This window comes from Malus domestica, chromosome 13, assembly GCF_042453785.1.
Source record: "Malus domestica chromosome 13, GDT2T_hap1".
Classification (NCBI taxonomy): Eukaryota; Viridiplantae; Streptophyta; class Magnoliopsida; order Rosales; family Rosaceae; genus Malus; species Malus domestica.
The window spans coordinates 36,662,540-36,671,935 of NC_091673.1; the positions used below are offsets into that span (position 1 = coordinate 36,662,540).

Sequence of the window (9,396 nt, forward strand, 5' to 3'; positions counted from 1 at the left end):
GTGCTTGTAGTTCTACGGACGTCTGCTTCACCAGGATTCAACGATCAAGTTAAAATTCCAGCACCAGAAAATTTAACTTCTGGCGAATTTAGTGTGGTTCTCTCAGTAAGAAGGTTTATGAATGTAGAAGATGAAGTTGATTATTTATGTGTTCTAAATGCCATGCAGATGGATGTATATATAGCAGATGGATGCTTGTTTGCAACATGTATGAAAATGGGGTGTGACTGTTGGGAGACATCTCTTCAGAGGGGTGCTTTGCTCTGTGCTTTGCTCTATGCTTTTGCTCTGTTTTCATAAAAATAATTAATTAATTAAATTCGAATTTAATTAAAAATAATTAATTAAATTCGAAAAATAATTAATTAAATAATTTAATTATTAGAGCCCAAGAGCCCCAAGGTCCAAGGCCCATCTTTTGACAATTAAATATATATTAATTATATATTAATTATAATTAATTATATATTAATTACCAAATAATTAATACACCCCAAAGCCCAATCCAAAGGGTGAGCCCAATTTTAGTCTCCAGGCCTATTACTCCAATTACTTTCTTTAAAGGACAAAGCCTTATAAAGTGATAAACTCTTTTGGGAATGGCCAATGTGGGACAAAGAAATTTCTACTCAAAGTTCCAACACCAACTTGATTAGCACGAACTCAAGCTAACAGATAGCTTACTCAGTCATTTGAATGCAGTAGGGGTCAACTACTTAAGTAGGTAGAATATCACGCATATTGCCAGCTTTTTCTATTACAATCATCTCAACATTTTGTTGGTCCTTTTAGAGATCGAAACCATCAAACCTTACCAACGAATTTATGCTATGCATGGGCATTAAATGAACATACACAAACCCTAATAATTTACAGAAAAGGTTCGCATTTTGTTTGAGTGACAGAGCACAGTTATATCAGCACTTGAGCGGCATAGCACAGTTATAGAATCCACCGCTTGAGCGGCAGAACTCAGCTATATCACTGCTTGAGTGGCAGAAGCACTAACCTGAATTTGCAGCCATGTTCTGCAGTGGATGAATCGGTTCTTAGGGCAATGGTTAGTCTTCTCTTCTCTTGTAATCACGTTAGAGTTCTCAAGTTTTCAATGGGACAAACCAAACTATATGGAACAAGGATAGATTACCGAGAAGAGGGACCAAGCATTTCTATATATGCATTGCAACTGTTTCCTCCCATTAAGTGAGCAATTGCAATCAATTATCAAAGGAACTCTAACTGCATCATTTAAATTCAAATTTGTTCCTTATATTTCCCTCCAAATGGTTGTTATCCGGTTACAACCCTAATTAAGTCTTACTTTATACATAGCTCATATTACTTGTGTTATTGCATGACTTGGTGTTTGATCTTGCTCACCAAGTAAACCTTACATATTTCAATTCAATTCTAAACCAAAACCATGTCCATCACTCGGCAGTTAGGAAAACTATAGTATAGTTGGACACACTGGTGAAGAAAACACTAACCAATTAAAGATTTTTTTTTAATTTTTTTTTAATACGGGTCTTCCACTTCTACTGAGTAGTCACAACACAAGTAATATGTACCACATAAGCCGAATAAAATTTCAACATATCACAACAATAAAGCAAACAATGATACTTTACTTCCAACTACGTTAACACCTAACAACCCATATTACTACCCCCTAACTAGACCTACTAGTCTCTCAGTCAAATGAATTCAAGTCCAAACAAAAGACTTGACAAAACTAATACCACAAAACAAAAATGCTCTAGCTCTTTTAGTTCAACTGACTATTTAATTGGTAACACAACTTCCCCAAGGGTGTCTAATCCCTATGCTCTGATACCATTCTGTCACGCCCTGGACCCGGGGTCAATAGGAAAACTCTCAAACCTGAATCTGGCGCGCAAGCTAAAAATAAAATTAAATAAAAGGAAAGTGAAACTGGGTGGAAAAATATGAAATTCCTCTTATAACAAGAAATCGATAATTCTTTACAAGACTAAAATAAATAAATACAAAATTCTATCCTCGCACTTAATCCGATCTCATCCCGTCTACTCTTTTTGACCGTTTAGTTCTTAAACTTGCATAACAATAGAGGGGTGAGCTTCAATAGCTCAGCAGATAACCTTATCACAGTAATTGACAATATTAAATTAAGTGTCATGAAATCATATAGCCAGATATCAAATCATTATTGCTAATAATGCATGAATGCAATGCAACCTCTTCAATTACCCCTGTTAATTTATATAATAAAACACGCGGACCTGCACGCCCCATATCATGTATTTTACCCCTGCAGAGGTGGTTCGAATATGCTGTCATTTGGTTAATTTATAACAGCATGGCCATCAGTGAAGGAACTTTTGAACTAGAATACTTTTATAAAATAAGCAAAGGTATTGTTCAAAATACATAAGTACATTAACATAGTTCAGCCAAGCTATATATTAGATAAAAACACGAATCCGTTAGTATTATGAATGATATGTAAAAGTTCGTAATATAAACTCTTTGTATTATGCAATAGAATGCTTCATTTCAAATAGCATAAAAGTATGGTTGTTGTTTTGGGAAAATAGAAATCTCCAACCGAATTCCATTTGTCAAACCAATTTATAAAAGAACTGGTAAACTGATATCATATGTACAGCCTTTTGAATATCATCTTTTATAACAAAATATATATAGCCAACAGGAAACAATACCCAAATAAGTATACCAGTTCTTACGTGCCAAAATAGGGTTTAAGCACATGCATATTTTGGTTGTTCATATAAAACTGGTTTTGCATAAATAAACACACCTGCATACAGTGGCGGATCCAGAAAAAAATGTTTATGGGGTCATAGCGCGCGCAGCGCGAAATTTTTTTTTAGCCTCGTTTGGTACTTCGGACTGTATTGACTATTTCAGTCGGATAAGATAAATAGTCGTCGGATAGTACTAACTCCATTAGTCGGGCGTTTGGTGCAGTGTCGAATTAATCTGTGCATGGAACAATAATAAAGTATAGGGACTGACCCAAGATTCTGGCATAAATCACATCATAATTCGTTTATGTGGATTCATGCAAGTAAGTTTCACTTAAACTTCCTCTTTTATTGTCTTGTTACTGGCGTATCCAAATTTTTTCTTTCCCTGACAGCTTGATGTTTCAAATTAATTTCCGTATCTTCTTAATGTTCTCGTTCTCATATAGCACTCCTCCAACCCCTATCATTTCTTTATCAGAAAGACCAATTAAACTGGATAGAGTTATAAAAAGTAGCATGTATAAATATCATTCACTTGACAAAAACAGGCATGCAACCAAGCACACAACCAAGCTCATTTGACTGGGCTGCTTCTTCTTCCTCTTCCTGCCCAGTTTTCGTTCAGGGCTTTTGTCGAACAGTTGGCGTGCCTCCGACCCCGACGACCCCAGCTCCAAGAGGTCGCATATGGGAGCTTCAAGGTTGTTTCCATGGTTTCCAAGAGGTCGTGCGACCCCGACGACCCCACTGTGGATCCGCCAATGTGTATAAATATCATTCACTTGACAAAAACAGGCATGCAACCAAGCACACAACCAAGCTCATTTGACTGGGCTGCTTCTTCTTCCTCTTCCTGCCCAGTTTTCGTTCAGGGCTTTTGTCGAACAGTTGGCGTGCCTCCGACCCCGACGACCCCAGCTCCAAGAGGTCGCATATGGGAGCTTCAAGGTTGTTTCCATGGTTTCCAAGAGGTCGTGCGACCCCGACGACCCCACTGTGGATCCGCCAATGCCTGCATACGAAGCTTGCATATAAACTAGTTTTGGATAACAATAGCTAATCCAAGACAACAATAAAAAAGGAAACAACTAAGGAGAGGGAATAAATGAAGTATGGAAATCGTTTACCCATACACAACGAGATACAGGTTGAGTCGAATGGATTCCACCGCCCTCTCTCAGTTCCGGTCTCTGGTCCTTACTCGGTACACAGACTGCACCGCTCTACAGCCCTGGGTTTCTATTTATAACTATACAAAGTCGGCTAAGTCTTCGATAGGATTGATGTAAAAGCCCTTTAATTGGCTATGGTTTTGGTCCAATTAGAATAGAACGAACAGCTTAATAAAATAATGTAAAAGGGAAGAAAATGAATAATATGAATATATAGTTCAAATACTACTGTAATGGTGTCCTGAACTTATTTGGTTCAAAATAATAGTAAATTAGAGTGTAGAAAAATGAAATAAAGGAATTAACGATTAAATAAGTAATACAAAACTTTCTGAAATTAATAAGTATATACAACACATAATTATATATAATTATTTTTGAAAATACAGGGTCCTTACTCCAACGTTTTACGAGAGGCTTGGAAAAGATGCCAGAAGTAGTCAAGGTCTTCAAGATCGTTGGAAAAAAACTCAACAACTCGCTTACTAGTTGGAGAAACGCCCTCTCTCATGCTTCCTCTAATCTGAGTAGTGGGAGAAGTTTAGCAGATCAGGTGATAATATTTTTATTTATTTATTCGTATTCAACCCGCATCAATATTTTTAATTATTTATTTGTATTACACCCGCACCCGCATTTTATAATATTGTCTCATCCCACATTTTATAAACACTTCAAGCACAAGCATGGTACAATGCGAACAACAAAAACAAATCATTCACCAGATGGGAATGTTGGAATGTTGTCAAAGATTGTCCCAAATACAAACTTGTGCCAACTGGTCCATAAGTTGTCATGCTCGACATCCCTCTACACAGTTCACCAGAAGCAGACCCGGACCAACAGGATGGCGCCACATTTAAAGAGCGGGAAAGGACGCCTAAAGCAGTGCTAGAGTCGACTCGTCGGTCCCTAAGGCCTCAAGGTAAAAAGGTGGCAAAGAAAAAAAGGAGTTGCAGACATCGAAATTTCGGTAAATAAATGTTGACCGATAAATCAAAGTTTTAACGCTCATGTATTACATAAATTTTACACGTAGCATGTGACTCGACGAAAAATTGAAATGAGTCGGAAAAGTCATCAAACAGGACACATGTCAACACCTGGCAGAAACGACTTATTTCATCTGGAATATTATATTAAAAAAATTAGGCCTTGGAAAATTCTATAAATAGAAGCCAATTTCATTCATTTAGGGAAACCAATTCATATTACACCTTGAAGCTCTGAAGCTCTGAAACTCCGAAGCTTTCAAGCATCCAGGTTCCCGAAGAATCAAGAAAGCCTTCTTCGTTCTTCGTTCATCGTTCTTCCAAGATCAAGCCCCGACGGCCCCTTGAAGAACTTCCACCAATTCAAGATCAAGCCCTAAAGGCTCTTGAAGAACTTCCACCAATTCAAGATCAAGCCCCGACGGCCCTTGAAGAAAGTGTTCATCGTTCATCATCCTTTCATCCCCGAAGAATCAAGAAAGCCTTCTTCGTTCTTCGTTCATCGTTCTTCCAAGATCAAGCCCCGACGGCCATTGGTTCAACAATTATCCACCTTCAAGATCAAGCCCCTACGGCCCCTTGAAGAACTTCCACCAATTCAAGATCAAACCCCAAAAGTCCTTGAAGATCCGTTCATCACTGTTCTTCAAGATCAAGCCCAAAAGCCTTTTGAAGATCCGTTCATCACCGTTATTCAAGATCAAGCCTCAACGGCCCTTGAAGAAATGCTCATCCTCAAGATCAAGCCCCAACGGCTCCTTGAAGATCCGCTCAAATCCACCTTCAAGATCAAGCCCACGGCCCTTGAAGGACGTTCATCTTTAGATCAAGCCCAATGGCCCTTTGGATCAATCGCACATCCACAAATCAACACCTTACGGAGATCGAATAAGAGGATCAAATTTGAGGGAGATTGTAACCCAAAATCATCAAATACAAATATTATTTTGTGCACGTGTTCTTGTCTCTTTCGTTTTAGGAATTTTTCGTGTTCACAAAGTTGGCACGCCCAGTGGGACATCTTTACCTCTCATCTCTTTCTCCGTTCAAGAAATTCAAAGCACACTTCCAAAATTAATGGCATCAAGGAAGGCTCAAACTGTTCCTGCAATCGGCGCAAAGAACAAGAGCGTCCTCGTCGCAAGTGGTGTCACTTTGGGCATCACGACTCGAAGCAAGGCAAGAGCTACTTATGCCGCCTCTTTCACCTCTGCATCAACTCTGCCAAGGGAACAAGAGCACCCAAGGCACGAACCTGTGATCACCTTAGCCTCACTAAGGGCACCAAGGGGGGAAAGCCTAAGGAAATACTCCGAATCCATGCTCTCCGATGCCGATTCAAGCGGTAGTTCAACCATGCAAGTCATGACCACTGAAGCAACTTCAATCGATGAGCAGCTGGCTCAAATGAATGAAGCAATCGCAAGGCTAACCCAAACTGTGGAAGAAAAAGACTTGCAAGTTGCAGCACTAGTCAACCAACTGGAGGCGTAGGACGGCGAGAAACCCGACCCAGAGGATGATCCACTAAAGAGAAGAGCTAGCGAAGAAGAGGAGCCTCTGGTGAAGAAAATTGATGTGAAGCCGGAGCCAGACCAAGCAGCGGCACTCATAGGATCTCTTTCTATCCAACAGTTGCAAAAGATGATCACCAACACCATCAAGGCACAGTACAAAAGGAGCTCTCATGCCTCCACGTTGTACTCGAAGCCTTACTCCAGGAAAATCGACGCCTTAAGGATGCCGAGGGGCTATCAACCGCCGAAGTTTATGCAATTTGATGGAAAGGGAAACCCGAAGCAACATGTTGCACATTTTGTCGAAACCTGCAATAATGCAGGGACGGAGGGAGACTACCTCGCCAAGCAGTTTGTGTGCTTGTTAAAAGGAAATGCCTTTGAGTGGTACACGGACCTGGAGCCCGAGTCCATCAACAGTTGGGAACAGTTGGAAAGGGAATTCCTCAACCGCTTCTACAGTACCCGCCGCACTGTGAGCATGCTAGAGCTGACGAGCACGAAGCAATGGAAGGAAGAACCAGTCATGGACTACATTAACCGATGGCGTAATCTAAGCCTCGACTGTAAGGACAGGCTCTCCGAGACTTCTTCAATCGAGATGTGCATCCAGGGCATGTAATGGGGTTTACAATACATCCTTCAAGGTATCAAACTACGGACTTTTGAAGAATTAGCCACCCGTGCCCACGACATGGAGCTGAGCATCGCCCACCACGGAAAGAAGGAGCCAATCACCGATTTCAAAAGGGATAAGGTGTTTACTTCAAGAGCAGACAATCATGGGAAAAAGCCCGCCAAGGAAGCTTTTACCACCAATACCACCCCTATCAAGACCTTGTCCGCACCCGTCAAAATCTCCTTCAATAACAAAGCAAAGGAGATAAAAAGAAGTGAGCCTTCCCATACCCAAGATAGGTACAAAAACACTTTGAGGGAACTGGAGCAGAAGGTATACCCTTTTCCGGACTCCGACATGGACGCAATGCTGGACGACCTGCTGGAGAAAAAGGTGATTGAGTTACCCAAATGCAAACGCCCTGAAGAGATGAATTGCATCAATGATCCCAAGTACTGCAAGTATCATCGTATCGTGGGTCATCATGTGGGCAAGTGTTTCATCCTAAAAGAACTCATCATGAAGTTGGCACAACAAGGGCGGATTGAGCTCGACCTAGAAGACACAGCTGCAACGCACACCACTACGGTCGTGTTCGGATCTTTTGGTCCTGTGCCTCTTCAAGAAATGCCTGACCATGCTCGGCAATACTCAAACAACATTGCACCTTCTGCACCACCGTCACTGAGGACAAGCAACCAAGATGCACCTAAGAAGCGAAGCAATACGACTAACTTTCCTCCACGACAGTCAGTTATGGAAAGACTTGAAGAAGCCAAAGATCCTTTTAGAAGGAGAAAGACGACACTAGAAGTAGAAAAGATCGATCATTTGGCAGAAAAGGATGACGTTCGAAGTTCCATTCCTTTAAGAATGAAGCACCAAGCAATTTTGGAGGTTAACACAGTTGGATCACTGAAAGTAAAAAGGCGCACCATCATCCACACTGGACAATCTTCATGCCAACAAGCTCGAGAGGTCAACACCGAAGAAGAGACCCAAGACGTCTTCCACATCACAATCCAAGAAGTTGAAAAAGATGAAATCCTCGAGGAATATGTCATTGTAGCACCGTCACAACTCGAAGATGGAGGGCAAGCCACAGTTGACGATCTCAAAGAACTCAACTTAGGCACGAGTGAGGAACCGAAGCCTATCTTCGTGAGTGCATTACTAAGTGCAGACGAGATAGAGAAGTATTACCAGCTGCTATTAGAGTACAAGGACGTCTTTGCTTGGACCTACAAGGAAATGCCTGGCCTCGACCCTATCATTGATGTGCATTATCTTGCAGTCAAGCCTAGAACACGACTAATAAAGCAAACTTAAAGACGCTATCGATCCGAGCTCATCCCACAAATCGAGGCCGAGATTGACAAGTTGATCGAAGCAGGCTTCATTCGAGAGGTGCAATACCCCAAATGGATCTCTAACATCGTCATAGTCCTTCAGAAATCTGGACAAATACGTGTTTGCGTAGACTTCTGAGACCTCAATGATGCTTACCCAAATGATGACTTCCCCTTGCCAATCATTGAAATCATGGTGGACGCAACCACTGACCATGAGGCACTATCATTCATGGACGGCTCTTCTGGATACAATCAAATTCGTATGGCTCTTAAAGATGAGGAACTAACAGCCTTCCGCACTCCAAAAGGTATCTACTACTACAAGGTGATGCCCTTTGGTCTGAAGAATGCTGGAGCTACATATCAACACGCAATGCAGAAGATCTTCAATGACATGTTACACAAGAATGTAGAATGTTATGTAGACGATGTGGTGGTCCAGACAAAGAAAAGATTAGATCACTTGAAGGATTTGCGAGTAGTGATCGAAAGGTTGTGAAAATACAACCTCAAGATGAACCCGTTAAAGTGTGCATTTGGCGTCACATCTGGAAAGTTCCTCGGCTTCATTGTCAAGCATTGTGGCATTGAAGTGGATCAATCAAAGATCAAGGCCATTCAAAGCATGCCCGAGCCAAGAAACCTGCACGAGTTGAAAAGTCTACAAGGATGGCTAGCCTTTATCAGACGCTTCATCTCCAACCTTGCAGGGCGTTGTCAACCATTCAGTAGACTCATGAAGAAAGATGTTCCGTTCGTATGGGACAACGCATGCAACAATGCTTTTGAAAGCATAAAGAAGTATTTATCAAGTCCACCTGTCCTGGGGGCACATGTACCAGGGAAACCGCTTATATTATACATTGTTACTCAAGAAAGTTCAGTTGGAGCACCCTTGGCACAGGAAAACGAATCCTAGAAAGAAGGAGCGCTCTACTACCTTAGTTGAACGCTTACCGACGCTGAGTTGAACTACTCCCCAATAGAAAAA

At 41.2% G+C, this 9,396-nt stretch overlaps 1 long non-coding RNA gene across 1 annotated transcript; it reads right to left on the reverse strand.

Annotated features, from left to right (window-relative positions):
• Window positions 1-3,255: 3,255 nt before the first annotated feature.
• LOC114820327 (uncharacterized) lies at window positions 3,256-4,080 on the reverse strand. The gene is made up of 2 exons (XR_003767807.2): window positions 3,881-4,080; window positions 3,256-3,765 (listed from the first exon to the last, which is right to left on the reverse strand). It is a non-coding gene; the product is annotated as an uncharacterized lncRNA (long non-coding RNA).
• Between the last annotated feature and the right edge of the window lie 5,316 nt (window positions 4,081-9,396).